Below are 25,469 nucleotides of genomic sequence, written 5' to 3' on the forward strand. Positions count from 1 at the left end.
CCAAAACAGATGGTTAATCTTGAATTTTTATCTTAAGCATATGTCAAGGATTTTGAGTTCACATCAACATTGAGAGATCTCCTTCATTTGAAGGTTTCTAAACAAAAGGCCTGACAACCATATATCAGGAGTGCTCGATGGCGTCTCCTGTCTGACAAGGGGGGGGGGGCTGGTGGCTGATGGCCCCTGTGATCTCTTCCAACTATATGAAATAAGAATCTAGCATTTCTTAAATCCTTTGCATAATTATATTTAAACTAATATATTTAATACATAAATAACCTTTTAAAAGGAAAAGAAATCTTAAAAGGATCTTAGTTTAAGAAAGAAACAGCTTTAGAAAAGACTTCCCAAAAATGTTCTGTTTCTGCCAGCCAGACCAGTTGCTTTTTCACTGCTCTTGACCTTTTTAACCTTAGGAAGAAGATATGGCTCATTTTACTATTTATCCACCCTTAATTTGTAGGGTCAGTGTAACCTTGGCTGTCAGCCTGTAATTCCCTTTTTACGACTTTGAGAATTGTTTTCTGCTATAAATCAGGGGGCCCCTTGTCTAGGAGAAAAACATTTTGCCAAGGTTCTTTAGGCAGCTGGTCTTCTGCCTGGCATGAAACATTTATGAATTTGAACTCATTTTTAAAATACAAGCCCTGATTAAACATATAAGCTTTAATAAAAATTCAGGCTTATGATTAGATGCCTCAATAGAACCCCTCCTAAAAAGTGCTAGCATGTTTAAAAGGGTATAGGATGTAGATCAGGTCAGGCAAAGGCCTGGTTAAAAAGGAACATTTTTGCCTGGCGCCTTTTGTGAAGGCCCCAGGCGAACTTCCCTGGGGAGAGCATTCCACAAATGGGCAGCCACTGCAGAGAAGGCCCATTCTCGTGTTGCCACCTGCCAGACCTCTTGAGGAGGAGGCACACAAAGAAGGGCCTCAAAAGATGATCTCAGGGTCTGAGTAGGTTCATATGGAAAGAGGCGGTCCTTGAGGTATTATGGTCCTGAGCCGTTTAAGGCTTTATAAGTCAAAACCAGCACTTTGAATTGGGCCCGGAAACTATGGTAATTGGTAGCCAATGCAGTCTGACCAGGATCGGTGTAATATGCTCAAACCGTCTTGCTCCAGTTAGCAACCTGGCTGTTGAATTCTGCACCAGCTGAAGTTTCTGAACTGTCTTTAAAGGCTGCCTCACGTATAACGCATTGCAGTAATCTAACCTTGAGGTTACCAGAGCATAGACAACAGTAGTTAGGCTATCCCTGTCCAGATATGGGCATAGCTGGGCCACCAACCGTAGCTGACGGAAGGCACTCCAGGCCACTGAAGCCACCTCAGCCTCAAGCAACAGCAAAGGCATCCAATTGGCCACTGTGAGAAACGGGATCCTGTTTTAGATAGGCCTTTGGTTTCAACCTGCGGGGCTTTTCTCCTCTGCAATACACCGTGCTACCTTCCAAGGCTGCTGCCAGGATGACTAAAACCATGTGAAGCCAGGGGTGGCTAACCTTTTTCAGCCTAAGGTTGCAGACCCTCCAAGGGACCCTATTTTCCAGGGACAGTCCCAGATTTACAGAACCTGTTCCAGTTTCTGATTTGATCCCAGAATGTCCCACTTTTCCTTAGAACGTCTCTGTTTTCATCGGAGAAATGTTGGATGGTGTGGTAGGACATCCCTCTTTTCATTGGAGGGTATGGAGTTATGCAACTCAAGCTAAGGAGATAAGTAACTGTACAACTTTTAGAAGACATCTGAAGGCAGCCCTGTATAGGGAAGTTTTAAAAAATGTTTAATGTTTTATTATGTTTTTATATATGTTGGAAGCCACCTAGAGTGGCTGGGGCAACCCAATCAGATGGGCGGGGTATAAATAATAAAATCATTATTATTATGGAATAGGACGTCCCTATTTTCATGGGAGAAATCTTGGAGGGTATGACAGTGGCGCGGGACGCAGGTGGCGCTGTGGGTAAAACCTCAGCGCCTAGGACTTGCCGATCGTATGGTCGGCGGTTCGAATCCCCGCGGCGGGGTGCGCTCCCGTCGTTCGGTCCCAGCGCCTGCCAACCTAGCAGTTCAAAAGCACCCCCGGGTGCAAGTAGATAAATAGGGACCGCTTACCAGTGGGAAGGTAAACGGCGTCCGTGTGCTGCGCTGGCTCGCCAGATGCAGCTTGTCATGCTGGCCATGTGACCCGAAAGTGTCTGCGGACAGCGCTGGCTCCCGGCCTCTAGAGTGAGATGAGCGCACAACCCTAGAGTCTGTCAAGACTGGCCCGTACGGGCAGGGGTACCTTTACCTTTAATGACGGTGGCATTCAAGGTTGGCCAAGTCTCAGTCCAAGCGCCATGTGCCAGCAGAGATTATGGGCCATATCGGTCACCAAACACTCACCTGCTCCCATGTGCACATACAGCACTCAGTATACATACAGACAACACATGTCACACAAAGCACACATGTGTAAATATAGCACATGCATTCCTCATGTATGCAGACCACATGCATGCAGGCCCACAGACACACACAGAACTCACCTCCCCCGCCCCCATAGTTTACACTTATTCTCTTCTCAGTCCAGCACCATGATGTGGCGATCACAGTGCGAGGCTTGGTGGAGAGGTTCAGATCTCTAGTCTGAGGCTGGAGCTATGGTAAGCATAATTGTTGTCTCTGTCATGGAATCATAGAATTGTGGAGCTGGAAAGTACTCCAGTCCAACCCCCTGCAATGCCGGAATCTCAGCAGGCAGTCCCCCACCCAATTAAAAACCACCCTTTCCAGACCCTAAAGAGAAGATGCAGCCATTTCCTCCCCCATCACAGTGCTGCTCTGAGAAGAAAGGAACCTCTCCTTCCAGTCCAGTGCTGTAAGGGGAAGGAAGATGGAGGCTAGTGGGCAAGCTTTAGCTGTCTCGTGGCCTGTGGGGTTTCTACCCCAGCTTTAAAAACTCCAAAGCATTATAGAAATGTTTCTGTGAATGTTTAGGAACCTAGGAAGCCTTATTCTGAGGTATCTGGTCAGACCTCACCTGGAGTACTGTGTCCAGTTCTGGGCACCACAGTTCAAGAAGGACACTGACAAACTGGAACGTGTCCAGAGGAGGGCAACCAAAATGGTCAAAGGCCTGGAAACGATGCCTTATGCGGAACGGCTAAGGGAGCTGGGCATGTTTAGCCTGGAGAAGAGGAGGTTAAGGGGTGATATGATAGCCATGTTCAAATATATAAAAGGATGTCACATAGAGGAGGGAGAAAGGTTGTTTTCTGCTGCTCCAGAGAAGCGGACACGGAGCAATGGCTCCAAACTACAAGAAAAAAGATTCCACCTAAACATTAGGAAGAACTTCCTGACAGTAAGAGCTGTTCGACAGTGGAATTTGCTGCCAAGGAGTGTGGTGGAGTCTCCTTCTTTGGAGGTCTTTAAGCAGAGGCTTGACAACCATATGTCAGGAGTGCTCTGATGGTGTTTCCTGCTTGGCAGGGGGTTGGACTCGATGGCCCTTGTGGTCTCTTCCAACTCTATGATTCTATGATTCTATTGTCTACGTCAGTGTTTCCCAAACTTGGATCTCCCAGCTGTTCTTGGACTACAACTCCCATCATCCCAAGCTAGCAAGACCAGTGGTCAGGGATGATGGGACCTGTAGTCCAAAAACAGCTGGAGACCCAAGTTTGGGAAACACTGGTCTACATGGACTGGAAGCAGGTCTCTGACTGGGGTCTTTCCCAGCCCTGCCTGAGGAACACCAGCGACCTGGGACCTCCTGCCTTCCCTGAATGTGCTCTCCTGCTAAGCTATGGCCCTTCCTTTCCATTGCCCGCTGCACCCTATCCCATGCTGCAACTTCATTCTTTGGGGATGATTGACATTTTCCACTGAAACTCTTCACGCAGTCTCTCTCTATCGTGCTGGTGCAGATTTTTACTTTCCATGCCTGTTCTCATTGCTCTATCCCCTATGGGAGAGGTTTGCCGTCTCTCAAAACTGACCACTTTTGATTAAATTTAAGCTCGCCCTCCAGCTGTAACTCTCTTGGGCTAACCGTCCCTAATCAGTTTAGACAGGAACCATCTGTTAAACCCCTCGGTTACAGCGAAAATGCTAAAATCAAAGCACTAAGACCCAGTAGCACTGCTGCCTGTGAAGTGTTCTGTGAGAGCAGGGGGTTGCACCATGAGAACCAGCTTCCCAGAAGTACCGAAGCACAAATCCTGAGAGGGGCACAAACTGTTTATCACCCTCATTTCATTCTACTTAGGACCTAGATCCTAGGTTCCCTTTTTGGGGTGGAAATATATAACCTTCCTTAGCCTTCAGAATGTAAAAACAAAATTTTAAGTAGGTGGGTATTGTTTGCTTTGAGAAAATTATAATGGGGGCTGGGCTTAAAATGATACCATAAGCCGATGGAGAGAGAGCGCATCTCTTGTTATTTCCAATAATGTTTGAACTTTTCCAGAAGCTGGTAGCCACTGCAGAAAGTTGGATCGTTTGTTAAAGCCAGTTTGTTGAACTGCACTCATGCTTCGCCTTGCCTTCAGGTTACTCAGCTGTGTGATTTCCAAGCAGACTCCCATCCCAGTAATGGACATACATAGCTTCAGCAGAAAAACTGTCTAATGTTCCTTCAGACTATTCTTTGCTCTTGGGGTTTCTGAATGCGGCTGATTGCAGGAGGATCAGCACACTTTTTAAAAATATGCAAGTAGCTTCCTTCTGTTTTAGGATCTGAGTTTTCTTTCTCCTAAATGGGCAACTTTCCCATGTTTATGAGCCCATCCACCCCTCATTTCCCGCTATGGCATGTGCAGAAACCGCCTGCTTGAGACACCCAGAGGTGCATGCCATTGTCTCTTGAGACAGACAGATGCCAACAATAAGAAGCTTCCTTTGAATGACTTAAAGTTTAATTGGTTTACTCCTTACTTGCCTGGGGCATATGGAGGTAAATAAAGCCACCCACTCCTGGACAGACCAGCGAAGCAGTTAATCACAGAATTGTAGAGTTGGAAGGGACCCTGAAGTCATCTAGTCCAACGCCCTGCAATGCACAAATCCCAAATAAAGTGTCCATGACAGATGGCCATCCATCCTCTGCTTATAAACCTCCAAGGAAGGAGAGTCCACCACCTCTCATTGGAGTCTGTTCCACTGCTGAACAGCTCTTACTGTCAGAAAGTTCTTCCTGATGTTTAATCAGAATCTCTTTTCTTGTAACTTGAAGCCATTGGTTCAAGTCCTGCCCTCCAGAGCAGGAGAAAACAAGTTTGCTCCATCTTCCATGTGACAGATATTTGAAGATGGCTATCACCATCTCCTCTCGGTTCCTCTTTTCCAGGCTAACATACCCAGTTCCTTCAACCATTCATCCCCACCCTCCCTTCCTCCTTATTGCAATCAGGATGGGCTAGACAGGAAGATGCAATTTACATGGGGAAGAAGGTGCAGCAGAGTTGATTCTCCCTGCATGCCTTTCTGCCCATCATAATTCCATTCCTCCAGGCACCACTGGAGACCAAGGATTGCACCCCGCTGTAAGTGGCAGGTAGATGGTGGAAGGACCCTGAAATATAGTCGGAGTCAAGTGTGGATTTCATGCTCTTTATTCAGCTCATAGTAGTGAGGAATGGGAGTTCCCCCAAAATGTCTGCTTTATATACATTATTTACACAGTGGGCCCCACGTGATTGGCTAATTCCAGGATTCTCCTGTAGGCCAATCAGGTTGTGGATTCACTTCCACCTGGAGTTGGATTGGGTGGCTCCTGCGGACCAGTCAGGCTGCTGCATTTTGGATCCTATTCAACTCAGTACATAACAGACCCCAAGAGGCAGGGAAGCAAAGACCTCCCAGAGTGAGAGGGAGGAAAGTTCCCAGGTGAGAGCTGGGAGGGTCTGTCATTTTCTGTGCAGACCAGGATTAAGAGCTACTTTGACTAGAGAAAAAGATGCTGATTTTTTTGCAGTTTCCCCCTGAATTTTTGATACCCTGCTCCTGATTTCCCCCGTTCCTCCTTTTTTATGTTGCTGTTATGAGAACCTGCATTTTATTATGGCTTTATTATTATTACATTTGTAGTCATATAATTGTTTTGATGCTTATGCTGACATTTGTGTTCTGTGTTGCAAACTGCCCTGTAGTCTTTTGAGGAAGCAAATATATATAGAGAGAGATCTTTAATAAAAAAACAAATTAAAGAGTGCAGGAGAAACCGCTCAGGCCTCTCTCTTTTTCTCCCTCCTCCCCCAGAGCAGAAAGCAAGGGAGGTTTGAGGAGAGGAGCAGGGGAGGTAAGATAAACCTTTCCAAGAAGAAAGCATCTGCGAGGAATGCCAGCACTTCCAGCATCCTCTCATTAAGGGTGGGGTGGAGCCCCCATGCATTTGCATTCACAGCTCATCACTGAATGTTACAAAGAAGAGAGCAAGAGAAAAGGCTGCTCTTCCGCCTAACTTCCAGCCTGCAGAAAGCAGCATCTTTTCCACATCACTCGGTTGGCCTTGAACCAGTGCAACTTCAAATAGAGGGCTCCTTTAAATAGAGGACTGCCCTCTGTGAACTAGGGCACATGGGGTCACTCTACTGTCACAGATGCTTTAGTTGAGATTCCTCCATCGCAGGCAGAAGCATTGTGAGCCCCGCAGGGTGCCTGGGAGGTAGGCAGTGCCTCGGGTTCCCTGATTGCAGGGGGTTGAACTAGATAACTCTCAGGGTCCCTTCCAACTTTACAATTCTATTATTCTATATTCTTTAAGGGTACAATGGGCCGCCCGTAATCCTCTAGGAGTTTGCCAGATTCCAAATCACATCATCTCATTGGCCCTGCTGGTTGGGGGTTGATGGGAGCTGGACTTCAAGGACTTTTTGACTGTGACTTGTTTCCCATCCCGCTTCTAGAGAGACCAGATTTTGGAGCGACTGTATTAAACAGTAGCACTGTTCATTCATTCATTCAGATTTCTGGATTTCTACCCCTCCTTTTCTCAGATGATCTCAAGCTGACATACACACTTCTTGCCTCTCCTCCATTTTATTCTCACAACAACCTGTGGAGTTGGTTAGGCTGAAAGATAGTGACTAGCCCAAGGTTACCCAGTGGGCTTCATGGCTGAGTGTGGATTTGTACCCTGGTCTCTTGGCCCTTGCCCAACACTCTAATATGGGATGAGCTCCCTTTGCTCTGTCCCAGCTCCTGCCAACCTAGCAGTTCGAAAGCATACCAACGCGAGTAAATAAATAGGTACCACTGTGGCGGGAAGGTAAACGGCGTTTTCATGCGTTCTGGTTTCTGCCACGGTGTTCCTTGCACCAGAAGTGGTTTAGTCATGCTGGTCACATGACCCAGAAAGCTGTCTGTGGACAAACGCCGGCTCCCTTGGCCTGAAAGCAAGATGAGCGCCACTTAACCATCCAGGGGTCCTTTACCTTTTTTTACCTAATCACTACACTACGCTACTTCTTTGTAAAAAGAGTAAAACGGGGAAATGGCCTTAATGTGGGGTGGGGGTGTCAGTGGAATCTTGCAATTAAGATAAGTAGAAGGCACATCTTCATTGTTTCTGCTTAAAAGGTTTTGTTTTTCCCCTATTGCCTTCTTGCTTGTGTTTTTTAATGGCCATGTTGTATGTATTCTGCTTAGTAAAATGCAGAATATATGTCTATGTGTGTAACTAAAACCACTGGCGGATGAAGAGGGGGTGGGGGGTGCGCACCGCCCCCGGCAGTAAGAGCCCAGTGGGGTTCCATTGCGGCTGCCCCCCGCCCGTGCTGGGTGCCCTGCCCCCGCAGGCAGCACACCCTGCCCCCAGAACGTGCGCCCCGCCCCCAGGACATGTGCTTTGCCCCTTTGGGCATTGTTCCCAGCCCCCGGGACGTCTGCCAGCCCTGCCCCTGCCTGCTCTCTGCCCCCAGTGCTGGAGCATGAAGCTCTGCCACTGGCTAAAACCATGTATCCTCAAGACACAACAGTTTCCGCTCACCTTCACTCCAAGGAAAGCAAAGCCTGGGTTAAGAGCCAGTGTGGTGTAATGGTCAGAGTGTTGGACTAGGACATGGGAGAGCAGGGTTCAAATCTCCACTCAGCCATGAAGCTCACTGGGTGACCTTGGGCCAGTCACCATCTCTTAGCCTAACCTACCTCACAGGATTGTTGTGAGGATGAACTGTGTGCACCACCTTGAGATCATTGGAATATAAAGGTGGTATATACATGTAATCAAGAACTAAATAAAGCACCACTGGGGTCTCTCGGCACTTAGCTGTTAGGGTTGTGCACCACACTATGTCGTGTACACAGCCCAAATATATAGAGAGGGCAAAGTTCACCTATGAAGTGGGTAATGGTAAAGTTCAGTAAATGAGAAAGGCTGCCCAGGGCTCCCTTGTCCTTCCACCCTGTATCACTGCACACTTGACTCAACTGAGCTCACGTTGTCTGGCATCAGCTGGATCTCCAGGCCTGCAGACACTTTTCCAAAGCAGGGAGACAGATGGGTTATGTAAATAAGAACAACTCAAACGCAACAGATCTGTAGAGAGGAGTAGACAGAATTTCCCCTAGAGCTTCTGGAACTAATGGGCCGGTGACAATCATCACATAAAACTTACCAAGTGAGCTTTCAAACAGTACAGGAGAAAAGAAGAAAAAAAAGTAGCCAGGATGAAAGGAAAGCACAGACTTGTTTTGAAATCCATGCGCTGTAAAATTCTACTAGATTTGTATCTTAATTATCTAGCTGTTTAGAAGTGTTAACAATTAAGGATCATTATAGCGTAGTTTCCCTTTTTGTAATACACAAATATTTTGCTTCTCTGGAAAGAGGGTGGCTGGTAAAACCTGGAATACAAACTTTTCTTTTTCAATAATCTTTATTCATGCATTCTCAATAGTAAATGCAGATAAACCGCCTCACTCAAAGGAACTCCCTATCCCTCCCCCTTCTCCCCCTTCATCCCATATGTATATATCATTCACACAAGCTTTCTTCTTAATGCATTCTTGGCACAGTCCAGAGAATAGGCAGAGCTGGCATAACATTGCCAGGGTGTTATTCTGCATATGGATGCACATTGCAAGATCCATCCTCAGTCTCAAGCACGATCAAGCCAATGCTAGGACCCACAGGTTGATGCTGGTCTCCTTCTTTGGTTCAGAGTTGGATGGGGTCCCAAGGGTCATCTAGTCCAACCCCCTGCAACGCAGGAATTTCAACTAAAACATCCATGACAGATGGCCATTCATCCTAGGGCTGGAGGGTGGGGCACGACAGGGGGGGGGGGAAGCCATTGCCTGACAGGCAGCACAAAGTCTCTCTCCCCTCACCAAGATGCCCTGGCAGCTGCTGGTGCAGCACTGTGTTCCATGTGCTCTAATGGATGAGCCACCACTGCTCGTTAGGATTCCTTATCGCTGGGAAGGCCTCAGGCAAACATGCTTAGAAGCTTCCTTCAGACCTTTGGGCTGTATGTGTGAAAGTGGAGGGGTCACAGGGGGGGGGCAGGCATCTAGTGTAACAGGACATGTGGCCTCCTTGCCTGACATTGAAACCCAATTATCTGAGGAAATGAAAATGCACCGCACAATAACATGGTCAAATCATGCGTCGTGCTATGCTTTGAGTTAGTGGGGCATATCCTCTGACATTTCTCCGATGAAAATAGGGACGTCCCATTCCATAATGATTAGGGACCGGGTGGCGCTGTGGGTTAAACCACAGAACCTAGGACTTGCCGATCAGAAGGTCGGCGGTTCGAATCCCCACGACGGGGTGAGCTCCCGTTGCTTGGTCCCTGCTCCTGCCCACCTAGCAGTTTAAAAGCACGCCAAAGTGCAAGTAGATAAATAGGTACCGCTCCGGCGGGAAGGTAAGCGGTGTTTCCGTGCGCTGCTCTGGTTGCCAGAAGCAGCTTAGTCATGCTGGCCACATGACCGGGAAGCTATACACTGGCTCCCTCAGCCGGTAAAGTGAGATGAGCGCCGCAACCCCAGAGTCGGTCACGACTGGACCTAATGGTCAGGGGTCCCTTTACCTTTATTCCATAATGATTATTTTACTATTCATACCCCACCCATCTTACTGGGTTGTCCCAGCACTCTGGGCAGCTTCCAACATATATAAAAACATAATAAAACATTCAACTTTAAAATAAATTTTAAAATAACACAAAACCTTCCCTATGCTGTACAGGATTGCCTTCAAGCGGCTCAGGGGTTGGATAAATCCTAACCAACGTTTCTCCAATGAAAATAGGGACATCCTAAGGGAAAGCGGGACATTCCGGGATCAAATCATAAACAGGAATGGTTTCCCTAAATCCAGGACCATCTCTGGAAAATCAGGGACACTTGGAGGGTCTGCAGGGGTGAAGGGAGAGAATGTGAGCTCTGGTTTCTGGTAGTATCTAATCTCCGTTGGGATGTGTGGGAAAATTTAGAGGTAGGTCATCAATCTATAATGTCGTTCTGTTCATTGGTTCATCAGCAGCTGACACCTGTGAGAAAAGGGCCTGGTGTGTGTGTGTGTGTGTGTGTGTGTGTGTGAGAGAGAGAGAGAGAGAGAGAGAGAAAGAGAGAGAGAGAAATTTGAGAAAGTTGTCAGCCTGTGGTGCCTGACTGCTTCTTAACGGCTGACAGAGCATGTGACAGTTCAGTGAGCTGACAAGCGAAGAGTACAGGGGAGATTAATTACTTCTAATGAGTAGCAATGTGGCTTTGTTGAAAAGCGGATTCTGGAGCTAGCTCATAAAATGAGAGATACTCCAGCCCAGATTCATTATGATTTGGTTCTCCTCAGTGAAAACTTAACCAATCTTTGGTCTCTGTCTTTCTCTCACAAACACACAAAACCACACTGCTAGGGAATTTTATCTGGCTGATTATATAAAACACAGTAGAGAAGGAAGTTGATTCCAGATTCACCTTGATTCCAGATTCAACAATCAACCAATCTGGCTGAAATTTGTTGTATCCTGGCTTTAGTTTCCTTTCTAGGATTGTCTCCTTGATTTATACAAATTAAAACAGCTGTTCTAGGTACAGTACTCAGGAACTCCTTTACAGCAATGTAAATCAAGAGGAACCTCAGACCTTGCTGGGTCATGCTAGTAGTTACCGGTAATGTCGCCTAGTCCTTGTCTTTAATACTGCTAGTACAGTGGTAAAGGTAAAGGTAAAGGTACCCCTGCCCGTACGGGCCAGTCTTGACAGACTCTGGGGTTGTGCGCCCATCTCACTTAAGAGGCCAGGGGCCAGCGCTGTCCGGAGACACTTCCGGGTCACGTGGCCAGCGTGACATCGCTGCTCTGGCGAGCCAGAGCCGCACACGGAAACGCCGTTTACCTTCCCGCTGGTAAGCGGTCCCTATTTATCTACTTGCACCCGGAGGTGCTTTCGAACTGCTAGGTTGGCAGGCGCTGGGACCGAGCAGCGGGAGCGCACCCCGCCGCAGGGATTCGAACCGCCGACCTTTCGATCGGCAAGTCCTAGGCGCTGAGGCTTTAACCCACAGCGCCACCTGCGTCCCGCTAGTACAGTGGTACCTCGGGTTAAGTACTTAATTCGTTCCAGAGGTCCGTTCTTAACCTGAAACTGTTCTTAACCTGAAGCACCACTTTAGCTAATGGGGCCTCCCGCTGCCGCCGTGCTGCCGGAGCATGATTTCTGTTCTTTTTAAAAAAATTATTATTAATTTTCATATATTACCGGTAATTATCGTTCATACAACAAAAATTCCACTTCTTATACAATCTTTTTGGACTTCCATCAGTATATTTCAACATTTTTTTCATCTCATTATATATCATTTCCCAGAAGTTTTTCACTTTCTTACATTCCCACCACATATGGTAGGATGTTCCTTCTTTTTCTTTACATTTCCAACATTTATTACTTACTTTGTACATTTTAGCTAATTTAACAGGTGTAATATACCATCTACCGTATTTTTCCTTCTATAACACGCAGATTTTTTCTCCTAAAAAGGAAGGGGAAATGTCTGTGCGTGTTATTGAGCGAATGTGTGGTCCCTGGAGCCAAATGGCGCGAGGGGAGGCAACAAAAATCAGGCAAAAATCAAATCGCGCGTCTCCTAGAAGGGAAACCTGAAAAGAGGAAGTGGCTGCTTTCCTGCATTCTGCCTCAGGGTCTTACTGCCCACCCACCTCTGTTTCCTTGCTGTGTTTGCTCAAACGAAACAAAGAGCAGGGAAAGCCCCTCCCCTCCAGGCAAGCAGAGGGGAAAGCAGAGTGTCATCTTTGTGCTCCGTGCTGCTGAAAACATGCAGGAGGGGGAGAGAGAGAGAGAGAGAGCGCGCGCGAGCTGGCTGGCTTGGGTGGGTAGGTGAGGGAAAACTTTTGCCTTCCTTTCCTCCCTCCCGTTATACCCCTCTCCTGCATTCTTAGCCAGCTGCTTCTCTGCACACCCCTCTCGTGCTCCTTGTCCATTCTGTGTTTTTCCTTCCCTCCCCACTTAAAATGTGGTTAAAAAGCATGGATCCACATGGATCCTCAGGATCTTTGCATTGGGTCAGCCCAAATTCACCATCAGATCACATAGCATGTCCATGGCTACAGCCTGCCCCCCAAAAATCACGCACCCACTATTGCCTGGGGCTGCAATGGTGCAAAAACGTGGTTTAAAAGCATGGATCTACATGGATCCTCAGGATCTTTGCATTCGGTCACTCCAAATTCACCATCAGATCACATAGCATGTCCATGGCTACAGCCTGCCCCCCAAAAATCACGCACCCACTGTTGCCTGGGGCTGCAGTGGTGCTAAAACGTGGTTACAAAGCATGGATCCACAGGGATTCTCAGGATTTTTGCATTGGGTCACCCCAAATTCACCATCAGATCACATGTCTGTGGCCACAGCATGAAGCACAAAAATGATACATCCACTGTTTCATTCAGAATGTTTTTCCCCTTGTTTTCCTCCTCTAAAAACGATGTGCGTGTTATGGTCAGGTGCGTGTTATAGAGCGAAAAATACGGTACATATCATTTTCATCACATTTTCTTTTAAAGCATTGCATGCAGTAAATTTTAAAATTTCTTTCCATAATTTCCCCCAGTCATTTAATTGTATATTATACCCAAAATCTTAGGCCCAGTGTATCATAACCGACTTTACCTCCTCATCCTTCAAATGCCATTCAAGCAGCAATTTATACATTTTAGACAGAATTTTGTATTTATTACCTAATATCTCTACTTCAAACTTTGATTTATTTTCATCAAATCCTTTTTCCTTATAATCCTGTTTAAACATTTCGTTGTCTTGGTGATAGTGCAGCCAATCATTCACATACAGTGGTACATCAGGTTACATACGCTTCAGGTTACATACGCTTCAGGTTACAGACTCCACTAACCCAGAAATAGTGCTTCAGGTTAAGAACTTTGCTTCAGGATGAGAACAGAAATCGTGCTCCGGTGGCGTGGCGGCAGCAGGAGGCCCCATTAGCTAAAGTGGTGCTTCAGGTTAAGAACAGTTTCAGGTTAAGTACAGACCTCCAGAACGAATTAAGTACTTAACCTGAGGTACCACTGTATTCTTTAACTTCTTCATATGACTTCATTTTCCATTTACTCCCTTCTTTTTGTAATAATTTTCCATAAGTGGCCCAATTCCCACTCATGTTTATCTTTTTCATACTCATTGCTTCTAATGGAGATAACCATTGTGGTGTTTTACGTTCTAATTGGTTTTTATACCTATCCCATATTTCTAGTAGAGATCTTCAGAATATATGGTTTCCAAATCCTTTATGAACTTGTTTTGTTATACCATAAATATGCGTGCCAACCAAATTTATTATCATAACCTTCCAAATCTAACAAATCTGTATTTTCTAACAATATCCATTCTTTTAACCAACAGAGGCAAGATGCTTCATAATACAATTTCAAATCTGGCAGGGCGAAGCCTCCTCTTTCTTTAATATCTGTTAACAACTTATATTGAATTCTCAGTTTCTTCCCCTGCCAGATATATCTTGAAATTACTTTTTGCCATGATTTCTGTTCTCATCCTGAAGCAAAGTTCTTAACCCGAGGTACTATTTCTGGGTTAGCGGAGTCTGTAACCTGAAGTGTATGTAACCTGAAGCGTATGTAACCTGAGGTACCACTGTAAATACAACACAAAACACTCCAAACACAACACTCACAACACAAAACATTCCAAAATCTGCAACATACTGTATTTTGACATCACTGGAAGATCTGCTTTTCACTCGGAGGAACTTGTTCCTGTTTCCTCATTCAATATTAAAGGTAAAGGTAAAGGTACCCCTGCCCGTACGGGCCAGTCTTGACAGACTCTGGGGTTGTGCGCCCATCTCACTTAAGAGGCCAGGGGCCAGCGCTGTCTGGAGACACTTCCGGGTCACGTGGCCAGCGTGACATCGCTGCTCTGGTGAGCCAGAGCTGCACACGGAAACGCCGTTTACCTTCCCGCTGGTAAGCGGTCCCTATTTATCTACTTGCACCCGGAGGTGCTTTCGAACTGCTAGGTTGGCAGGCGCTGGGACCGAGCAGCGGGAGCGCACCCCGCCGCAGGGATTCGAACCGCCGACCTTTCGATCGGCAAGTCCTAGGCGCTGAGGCTTTAACCCACAGCGCCACCTGCGTCCCCATTCAATATTAGCCACAGCTAATATTCCCTCTTTACCCCCAAAGCTCTGTCTGTGGTTTATGAGAATGAAAGAACATATTTACATTGGAGTTCTTTATTTTTCACTTAAAAGTAATTAACCAGGCAGGGGGGTAATTGACTAGGAGGAGCAGGGCAGAGGAAGGGAGTTAACAGCCCTTTCCCTTTACCATTTTCCCCAATCTAAGTTGCACCCAAACCTCAAAACTGCCATTGCCCCCCTTAGGAAGTGTGCCAGTGTGGTGTAGTGGTTAAGAGTGGTAGATTCGTAATCTGGTGAACCGGGTTCGTGTCTCCGCTCCTCCACATGCAGCTGCTGGGTGACCATGGGCTAGTCACACTTCTCTGAAGTCTCTCAGCCCCACTCACCTCACAGAGTGTTTGTTGTGGGGGAGGAAGGGAAAGGAGAATGTTAGCCGCTTTGAGACTCCTTCGCGTAATGATAAAGCGGGATATCAAATCCAAACTCTTCTAGGAATGCAAAACAGGTGCTTCTATTTCCCCCTCAGCTGCTCTCAACCCCAACAGATCAGAGTGAAAAGGGATGAAATCCTTTGGATATGTTGCTGTGATCCAATCCACACATAAGAGAGCCATGGGGAGAAAAGACAGCCAGTGTTCTGATCTGAAGCTCACCTCACTCTGTTCTTTCTAGGAAAGAAAACTGCACTTGTGATCAGCTGCGCCTGATGCTCACAAGGAGATGAGGACTCACTGAATGGACTCAGGTGAGTGGTCTTGTAGAAGGCAGAGGGAAAATCAGATTTTTGTATGTGTTTACTTGGGATTTTTAAGAGCATTTTTCTGTCAGGAAAGAAAGTTCAGGACCGTCTTTAGCATACGCGCCGCCGGGGTGCAAAGATCTGCCCAACACCCCCAAATTAACTTTTATTGAGCTTTTTTGGGGAGGTAGGAAGCTGAAATTGTTGACTTTTTCTTAGGGGGGGGGAATCGCTCACCTGTAACAATGACACAGCAAAAAACTGCTTTTGTTTCCTGACTTGTCAGGAATATTTGACGCTATGGAGTAACAGAGCGACGGAGGAGGGGGGCGAGGACTTTCGCTCCCTTGCTTTTCACTGCCGCTGATTGAGAGGCACCCCCCAGAATTTGGCGCCCGGGTGCCCCGCACCTCTGGATAAAGACAGCCCTGAGAAAGTTGGCAATCTTTTGTTCAAAGCAGGGACAGCCAACGTAGTACCTTCCAGATGATGTTGGATGACAACTCCCATCATCCTGAATCACTGGCCATGTAAGCTGGGAATCACGGGAGCTGTAGCCCAACAATATCTGTAGGCAAACTCTGGCTTAAACAATAATCCAAAATGGTTCATTATATATGGTTCATATAATTTTGATCTCCAGCACTATCCGAAAGAAAAACAGTGCTCACCACAAAAAGTATTCATCGAGACATGCTATTTTATTTCCCACCTTTATGGTTTTTTTACCTGTTGAGTAAAAATGTTAGAAAGATACTAGATTACTAGCAAATCTTCTGTCTTTCATTATTATTTTAATAGATAAACGACATGTAAATATTAAACAAATTAAGATTGTCTTAAAAATAAACGTGTGAATATGTGTAATGATTAATGTACCACGGAAAATCTTCAAAATGTGCCTTTCTCCATGTGCTGAGACCCATAATTGCTTGTTACACCTCTTCTGAATAGCAAAAGAGGTAATATTAATTCCAGGGAAGGACCATTGTTTTAGGTTTCTTAGCACGTTAACGCTTATACATGTACTTCTGAATATTTTAAGACAGAAGATTTATTCTGTCTTGAAAAATCTTTGAGAAGTGGGTTGAAGCAGGACATGATGAATGTCATCTAGAAACATTATGGATATTATCACACAGGATTAAACTTCAACTCAACTCAACTCAACTCAATTGGCTGTAAGAATCAGTCCTTGGAATTGAACTTCAAGACTTATTGCAAGACCCAAATCATTCCTGAAAAGTCAATTTCACAACTAAGTTACAAGCACATGGAAATACCCACTTAGTAACATTAAATAACTGATTAAAAAAAACACCCTTGTGTTTATCTAACAGCCATTGAAAAATGACGTTCTCACAGATCCATTCATTAAAAACATGCTGGTTGTGGGATAACCAGCCTTATATAACCAACATATGGTATTATCATATCACACAGGAAGCTGGAATTTGGAATACTCAGGGTTCTTTATACAGTGGTACCTTGGTTTACGAACTTAACCCATTCTGGAAGTTTTAAACTGAAACTGTTCTTAAACTGAGGCGCGCTTTCCCTAATAAGGCCTCCTGCTGCCTGTGCCCTTCCACCATTTGGATTCTGTTCTTAGACCGAGGTAAAGTTTGCAAACCGGGACACTACTTCCAGTTTTGCGGAGTTCGTAAATCGAATTGTGCGTAAACAGGACTTTTCTTAAACCGAGGTACCACTGTACCATGTTTGCTAGAGAAGTATAAAAGTCTGATATTTTTTACCTTTCTGCCTCAAGATGTAATGTATGAAATCTGCTTCATAACAGCTGTCAGCCCAGGCCTGTGAGGTTTATTTTTTTCACAGCGCAATCCAATGCATGACTACTCAGTAATGCTCCCTGATTTCAATGGGGTTTGCTCCTGGGTAAATGGATCTAAGTATGGCATCTCATATGGGATGCGGGTGGCACTGTGGTCTAAACCACAGAGCCTAGGACTTGCCGATCAGAAGGTCGGCGGTTCAAATCCCCGCAAAGGAGTGAGCTCCTGTTGTTCAGTCCCAGCTCCTGCCCACCTAGCAGTTCGAAAGCATGGCAAAGTGCAAGTAGATAAATAGGTCCCACTCCAGCGGGACGGTAAACGGCGTTTCTGTGCGCTGCTCTGATTCGCCAGAAGCGGCTTAGTCATGCTGGCCACATGACCCGGAAGCTGTATGCCGGCTCCCTCGGCCAATGAAGCGAGATGAGCACCACAACCCCAGAGTCATCCACGACTGGACCCAACAGTCAGGGGTATCTTTGCTTTTACCTATGGCGTCTCATGTACTTGAAGCATCCTCAGAATGGAGTGCAGGGAGGTGATTTACAGCAGCAGTCAGAAATGGGTAGTATTCAACTAAGTTTTTCTCCGAGTAGACCTAATGAAATGAATGGCCATGACTAAGTTAGGTGCATTAATTTCAATAGATGTACTCCGAGTAAAAACTCAGTTGAATACCACCTTGTATTTATTAGGACAAATATAAATGTTTTCCCAGGTGGTAAGCAGAGAAGAGGAAAAAAGGCACGGAAGCCAGACACCAAGAGTTACAGTTATTCTTAACTAGCGTTCAATTATTTATTATGTCAATCTTGTAAAATATTTAAACCCATTTCTTCAGTGATTAAAAAAAAGGGGGAAACCAGAGCACTGTTGCAGATAATGGATGAGATCCTTCTGCAAGGCACAGATGGAACATTCCTTGCTTGCCTTCATTTCATTGGGCAGAGGGTGGAGGAGACGCATGAGCAGTGTTGCACCGAAACAGGGGTGTGTTATAAATAGCTTGTGATAGAATTGCAAACCCAAATGAAAAATGAAGATATCTTTTAACTAGAGGAGGATTGGCCTAACTCTACATCACAATTAATTCTGCTCCAGCTTCCATTAGTGGCTGAGTAAGGAACTGGATGTCAGCATCAACTCGCTGCATGCTTGCTACCTTTGCAAAAGCATTCCATATTACCCCCTGTTCCTAAAAGCGTTGCTGTCATGCTATATAAATACATTTTTAAGAATTCTAGGCAGAGTTTTGCTTTGAGAGCATGGTGCTAAAAATAGGCCCTCCTCCGAAGATGTTTTCATTACAGAAATAGGTGCAAGGCAATTGGATTCTGATAACCAGCATATATTCTGCCAGCAAACTCTACTGCTGGACGAATCGTAGGCAAGATGAGTACCTTAAGGATAAGTCTCACTCTTTATAAAATTGAGAGTTGCAGCTCCAAAGAGCTGGTTCATGGCTGAATTAAGCCATTATGAGGGTCACCAACTCCATTCGCCTTTGTGACATTAATGCAAGGGTTTGTGGTGGGGGCGTTTTCAGAGTAGACTGGCAGGCAGGAGATGTTCAAACCTCTCCCTGCCTGCAGATTCTCACCTGCAAGTCCTCATCACCTCCAAACAAATTTGAATGGCTTTGCCCAACCAGGCCAGGAGCAGGGAACCCTTTTCAATCCTAGGGCTGAATTCTCATCTCTAGAACCTTCTATAGATTCAGCCTCCTAACCTTTCGCTCTAAGTCTCTCTTCTGTGATGTATTGAAACATGTGGGGTTGGGGCCACACATACTCATTTTTACATTAATCACTGACTTCCCTTCTTCTCTTTCCATGGTTCATTTTGCGTAACAAAAACCTCTGCATGTTTTTCATAAACTAAACTATTCAGTTTTCCCTTATTACATCCATCAAAACTTATTTACACTGTTGAATTTATCTTAATGCTGCCAGCGTTTTCAGCTGCACACAGTTATTTCCCATATATTCAATAAATGTTTTCCAATCTTCTCTAAACATATGTTATTCTTGCTCTCTTATTCTATATGTTAAGTCTGCAAGCTGCGCATATTCTGTCAACTTGGGTTGCCATTCTTCTTTGGTCGGGACCTCGCTTGTTTTCCATTTTGGGGCTAACAAAATATGGGCTACAGTAGTAGCATACATAAATAACCTTTTTTGACACCTGGGAATTTCAGTCTGAATTATCCCCAACAGAAAGGACTCCAGGTTTTTTGGGAATGTACTTTCAAACATTTTTTTTCAATTCATTATGGATCATTTCCCAATACTCTTTTACCCTTTTACAACTCCAAGTTATCATCTAGTTTGACTCTGACTTGCCTTTGAACTAGAAGAATTACCATGAGGAGATTTTGTGGGATAACCAATCACATATAACCAACATGCTTAAGTCTAGATAATGCATGAAGGGTTTTAGACCATAGAGTAAGCTGTGCTGACAGAATTAGCTATGCCACTTCCACTTATTTGGGAAGAAATAGGTAATCAAGTCTCCCCCCCCCCCCAAGTCTACCTGTGAATTCAGCATGTGAGGAGGTCTGAGCTGGTTGTTCCAGCTCAGTCACATAACTTTCACCAGCCTTTTTCATGTTCCTATACCATCAGTTTAGGAACTTTTAGCACTTTGTAACTAAGCTACATTTTATTGCCTGTGCGACTTTTTTGACTCATGTATGGAAAAGCATATGAATCTGACCTTTGGAGAGTTTGTAAGTAAATCATTTTTTAACTTGCCAGGCATGTGGTCTTTTCCTGTGCTGGGGGTAGGGGGAAACTTTGGAAGGAACTTTTAAAGGAGACAATTTTGGTACTCACTTGGACGGGCGAATCTTAAAGGTTTTACAGCCTATATTTCCATGCTATACTTTGCTGCATATTTTGTGTTCAAAAAGAACAGGGGCATCATTAGCAGATGGCCCAAGCCTTGGATCTTTTGGGTCCAGACCTGCTTTGCAGAGGGTGGGGTGGGTTATTCAACAGCTATTTTGTGCTCACGAGCTAGTTGAACATAATGCTGCTTACTTCTAAATACAGAGGTATGTGATGCAAATAGGGATTGAAGGATGTGTCCATTTTGTTTCTATCAGTTTCTGTTTTCTCCAATCTTAAATTCACTTCTCCACATTTCTGCAGTAATTTGTTTGTGTGTGCATGTTTTGTTTTGTTTTTAAAAACTCCTGGAAATTCATCAGCATTTTAGGGCAAAATTTTTGCAAGAAACACATTTTTGTATATATTTTGACTAATTACACATTTTTGCAAGAACCTTTTCCTTATATATACTTTTGCAAACACTGTTTGGTTGGAGAATAGAAAATAAGAGCAAATTTTGAAGGATGGCTGTGCTTCGGTTCTCATGTTGTTTTAGAAATTGTAATTTTTTATTCATTCTGCTTGGTGTACTGAATCAAATCTCTGCCCTATACCTAAGCACGCATAACATGTTCTTCCTTTCGCTTGGGGGGAAGGGGAAAAGCGCATGGGTTTTAAAATGTAAAGCTGTCATTGTATGATGAAATTACTGCCCAGGGTCTTAGCGTTATTATTTTTTATTTTTTTTATTTTAAAGAAAAAGTGTTTTTATGAATGAAAAATAGTTGTAGAATCAATGTCTCTTTTTTTAGAAATTAAAAGGAAAAGAATGTGCTTTTCAGAAAGCTCATTCTTGGACCAGTATAAATCTTCCTCTCCAGTACATGTAAAGTCTCTCATTAACAAGCTGAGCATTACCATCAAGACACGACAGCAGCTGGCACTGAATCTGAGAATAGAATTATTCATTGCCATGGTTACCGGTACTGGAAATATTACCCTCTGCTATCACTGTAAACAAAGATACTTTCAAGACAGTCTAAAAATCAGAGCAAAAACAATTAGTGAAAATTATACATTGTACAGGAGTGAAATTCACACATGCGGTAAGTGGCAGAGCTTTCTAGTATGGGAAGGGAAGAATTCTCCTGTGATCAAGCCACTAATCCAGGATTAAAGGAGGCCAACTTTTGGGAAGCTGAAATGCAAGTTCGACACAGATATTCATCTGATCAGTGGAACAGAAGCAAGCCTTTAAAAATATGAAGAAGCTTATGATGTAACGCAGCGTCCTTAGAGAACAGAGCCTAGGATAAGAAGCATGTTTCTTTTTCCTCCTACAATGCACTGAGATTCAGTGGTAAAGAAATCTCAGGAGTGGAATAGGACATGCCCTGAGCCCAAACTGCTCCTGAGACTGAGATCGCTATTGTGCCTGACAATATTCTTAGTCAAAGTCATCAGACAGCCCTTGGCATCAGCACAGTTTCCTTTCTCACAGGATTAATCAGCATTAGTTGAGGAAAGATTGAAAGTCAGAAGCGAATAAACTAAGAATGTCTTCCAGAACTGGACAGTGCTTTCAGAGTCTTTGAACCATAGCCCTAAAATAATCACACAGCTGAGTGTCTTGAGGTGATTGAAATGTTTGGGGGCTGTGGTTTGCCAGCAGTCTTGAAAATATGGAGGATCTTATCAAACACACGCACACAACCTCTGTTGATTTTGCACAGATTCAGATAAGAGTCCGCGATGAAAAGACAGACAAAACCTGGCTCTTCTCACTCCTCTCCAGCAACATCTTTCTCATCTAACCTGCTACTCCTCCTTCAGTACATGCTAACTATTCTGCTGAGAGGATGCAAAAGCACAATGTGCGTCAAGGGGTATGGTTTGGTCTTTCCTTGTAATGTTCATTTAGAGGGATACCAATGAACCACTCATCAAGGGATTTTTTTATTTTTTTAAAAAAAATGCATGTAGTTTTTGTTGGTTGTAAGCTTTGATCAGAAAAGAGGCTTATAAATATTTTAAAATAAACAGCTCAAAGGGTGAGGCTGTGGAAGGGAGGTAAGTTTTTCTTTCTTCATCATCCACAGCCCAATTCTATGCATGTCTACTCAGTCCCATTGAGTTTAATTGATCCCAGGTAAGCGTGTATAGAAGTGCACTTTATAACAGAGGTGCAGCCTTGAGACAGAGATTGGGGCTGGGGCGGCAACACCGTGTTGTGTGTGTCATCAGGAGGAGGTGCATTGTCAGGAAGAAGCCTTGCCCAACTTCAGTGGCTGTGGCTCCTCCTCTCTTGTGCTCAGGAGGATCCTACCTTTGATGCTGTGTCACGCTCAGCTCAGCAGTTCGGCCTCCTCTGCCCCCTCAATTTTGGAGGGGCTGAGCCTCCTCCTAAAGAATATTGAGGGGGCTGACGACACCTCTGCCCTCTAGGGTTGGAGCGGCTGCCCTATAAATGGTGTGTGTGTGTGTGTGTGTGTGTGTGTGTGTGTTTCTTTCTGCATTTAAAATACTGGCCCTTTATCAAAGCATATGACACAGAAAATACTAGCAGAGCAAAGCATTCCCCATAATTCAAAAGTAATTTAATTACCAATTTGGTTTCTCATGACATTAATTTCAGAACTGAATAATCCTTCTTCGTGCAAATGTCAGCAACAGGAAGTCAAGTGGACTGCAAAACCCCAGGCGCCGTATCTATAAAACCAGGAGACAACTAACCCAGACTAATTCAATTAGAGTTTGGGGATTTCAGAAAATGTAGCTTTGCTGAAACTAGGTATTCTAGATTAATTGAATTGTACATGGAGCTAAACCGAGAAAGGTTAGTAGTGGAAAGTTTCTGGGTTTCTATACAAAATGCTGCAGTTCAGTTTAACAGAATGTTGGGAGTTCTGAGTTCAGATCATCGCTTTGCAAAGAAATCGCAGGGTGAGCTTAGTCAAGTCACCATTTCGCTATTTCAGTACTCTATCCAAAAGATAACAGCAACATTGAGCTGTACAACAAGGTTGGTCTGAAATCAAACAAAATAAATCTGCAAAGCAATTCATAAGCATTACATAAGTGAAATGCTGCATACGCATCATATATTTTAAGTACATTTTTAAGCCTCCTGTCAAGATTCCTGGGGAATTGTAGTTTACTAATCACAAAGCTGTAATTCCCAACTGGTTTCCAGGATTTTGTTGGGGGGGAGCTGTAATTCCCAACACCCTTAACACTTAAACTCTGGTTTCCAGGATTTTGTTGGGGGGGGGGGAGGAAAAAGTACTTTAAATGTATGGTGTGAACACATCCACATCCACCCATTTGAACCCTTCTAAAGGGCTGAGTACAGACCCAGAATTCTTTGTGCTGATGCACTGACCTGGGTGTAGCTAATTACTGTAGACATTTTAAGGCCACAATAAACCTATTCAGCCCTCTGTTCTAAAAACAGCCACATCTCTCCCATTGAGAACTTCTGAAGCCACCCATAATAAAAACCTGCACAATGCAAAGAGCCTTGGCTTGTGGCCCTTGCTTTAGAGGCCAGTTCCAAAAGCTTTGGAAATTCCTCTATGCCCAGAGCATCAAAGCCTTTGAATTCTGTTGGTGGCTTTAAGGATTTCATTGCTGCTGGTGCATATTCTCATTCCCTCGCTTAGTAAAGTGTGTGCCCTGTGTGGGGGTGTGCAGGATGCCCAGCTAGAGGTAAGGCATGGATTCCGCAAGACATGCAACTCTAGGAAATCTTCATTGCTGAGTCAATCTAGGCTCTTCCACAAAACAAAGAAAATCAGCTGAAGATTGCAAATGTGTGCTACCTTCATATTGTTTCTGAATGTCAGTATTAGAGGTCACTGGCTTTCAACCAGCATTTGCAAACCCAAATGTGCATCCCACTGAAAGCAGTGCAGGATAGGTCACATTTGAACCCGGCTGTGCACTTGGAAAGGAGTTCAGCTTAGGCCCCCGATACCTGATCCAGCCAGTGATCTATGCATGTAAACAGCTTTTTGCATATGGCAGAGGTTTTCAACCTTGTGGAGTCCATGACTCCCTTGACCAGCTACATTCTTTCTGCAGCACCCCTGTGGGGCTCAGAAGCCCAGGTATGTCACCCTTTGCCTGCCAAGCTGGCAGCCTCTCACCCTTTTTCAAACACCCTCCCTTGTGGAGTGTTCCCTCAGCCTCCTCTCCCCTCTCCTTAGGAGTCCTCCAGGCAGCCGCCGCAGCCACCCCTGGTCTCTGAGCCACCTCAGCTCCTGGCAACCAGCACCCCCTGGCCAACCCCAGAGGCACCATTTGCTTAAGGAGCTTGCAGACAGGGCTGCAACAACAAACAGCTGTGCAAGCCTTTGGGAGGCAGAGATGCCAGAGGACATCAGACGATGGAGGGAAGGAAAGAAAGAAAGAAAGAGGGACAGAGGGCAGTGTTGCCCGTGGCAGCAGTGACTGGGGACCATTGGGATTGGTAGGGCAGAAGCCAGAAAAGCCAACAGTAGATGGAGCAGAGCCAATGACAGGCAAAGCCAACACATTCTTATTTATTCGCCATCCTTCCCCTGCTAAGTTCCAGAATGGCAACACTGAGACTGAGGAGGAGGCAGCTGTCGTCCAGATCCACAACTTCCTCAACCAGATGAAAGGAGGCAGGCAGGTTTGGGGTGGTTACCTTTCAGGGATGCTCTCTTTTATGTATTCAGTGGTCTGCTTGAGTCTGGACTAAGGAATCTGAGCTTTGATATCCATTCACAGAACATTTCAGTATTTGAGCCACTGCCATTGGCCCTTAAACTCTGAGTTATGATTCGCAGCTTTGGAGTTTAAACAGCCAATCACATTGAGAGTGGGAGTGGTCCTGGCCTTCGGAAATGTATATAAGCAGTTGTTTTGCCCCTGTTGTCCAGTTCTGTTAGTTCAACAGTGGTTCTTCACTGTGTCTTGCTTTGTGGGAACTTAGCTACACTTCACTCTCATTCAGTGGTTCCCAATTAGCTAAGTACTGCAACCCTCACCCCCCTTTCTCAAAAGCCAAGCCATGACCCCCTATGTTTGAAAATGTTGATATCTCTGTGGTAGATTTTGTAATGTGAACAGTGCCACCACATCTTCCAACATGTCCAGTGCAAACATGGGCCATGCTCCTGCGTGAGTCACATGACCCATGCAAGAGCACAGTGCCCCAAAATTTGTGCCTTTGGGTGCCGTAATCTCACATGAGACACACATCCATCCATGATCTCATGCATTTTGAGGTGCTGCATTCTCATGAGAGCACAGCCACCCAAAGCAGGATGTCCTGGACAGTTGATGGGTTTGTGCCACAGACCCCCTGGGTGGGTTACAAGGATCTTCTGGGGTCTGGGGACCACTAATTGGGAACCCCCGCTCTAGTTGCATCCAGCATTGCAAATTCTGCACTGGGCACTGGGTTGAACTAGATGACTTCAAAGATCCCTTCC

The 25,469-nt window shown here is 45.0% G+C and overlaps 1 long non-coding RNA gene across 1 annotated transcript in view; it reads left to right on the top strand.

The window, feature by feature from the left end:
• LOC307215230 overlaps positions 1-25,469 on the top strand; it is a 98,067-nt gene that overhangs the window by 38,292 nt on the left and 34,306 nt on the right. Inside the window, exon 2 of the long non-coding RNA XR_013838408.1 lies at positions 15,314-15,386. This is a non-coding gene — a long non-coding RNA (uncharacterized lncRNA). The remainder of the gene's footprint in view (positions 1-15,313; positions 15,387-25,469) is intronic.

This window comes from Podarcis cretensis (assembly GCF_951804945.1).
Source record: "Podarcis cretensis genome assembly, chromosome: 4".
NCBI lineage: Eukaryota > Metazoa > Chordata > Lepidosauria > Squamata > Lacertidae > Podarcis > Podarcis cretensis.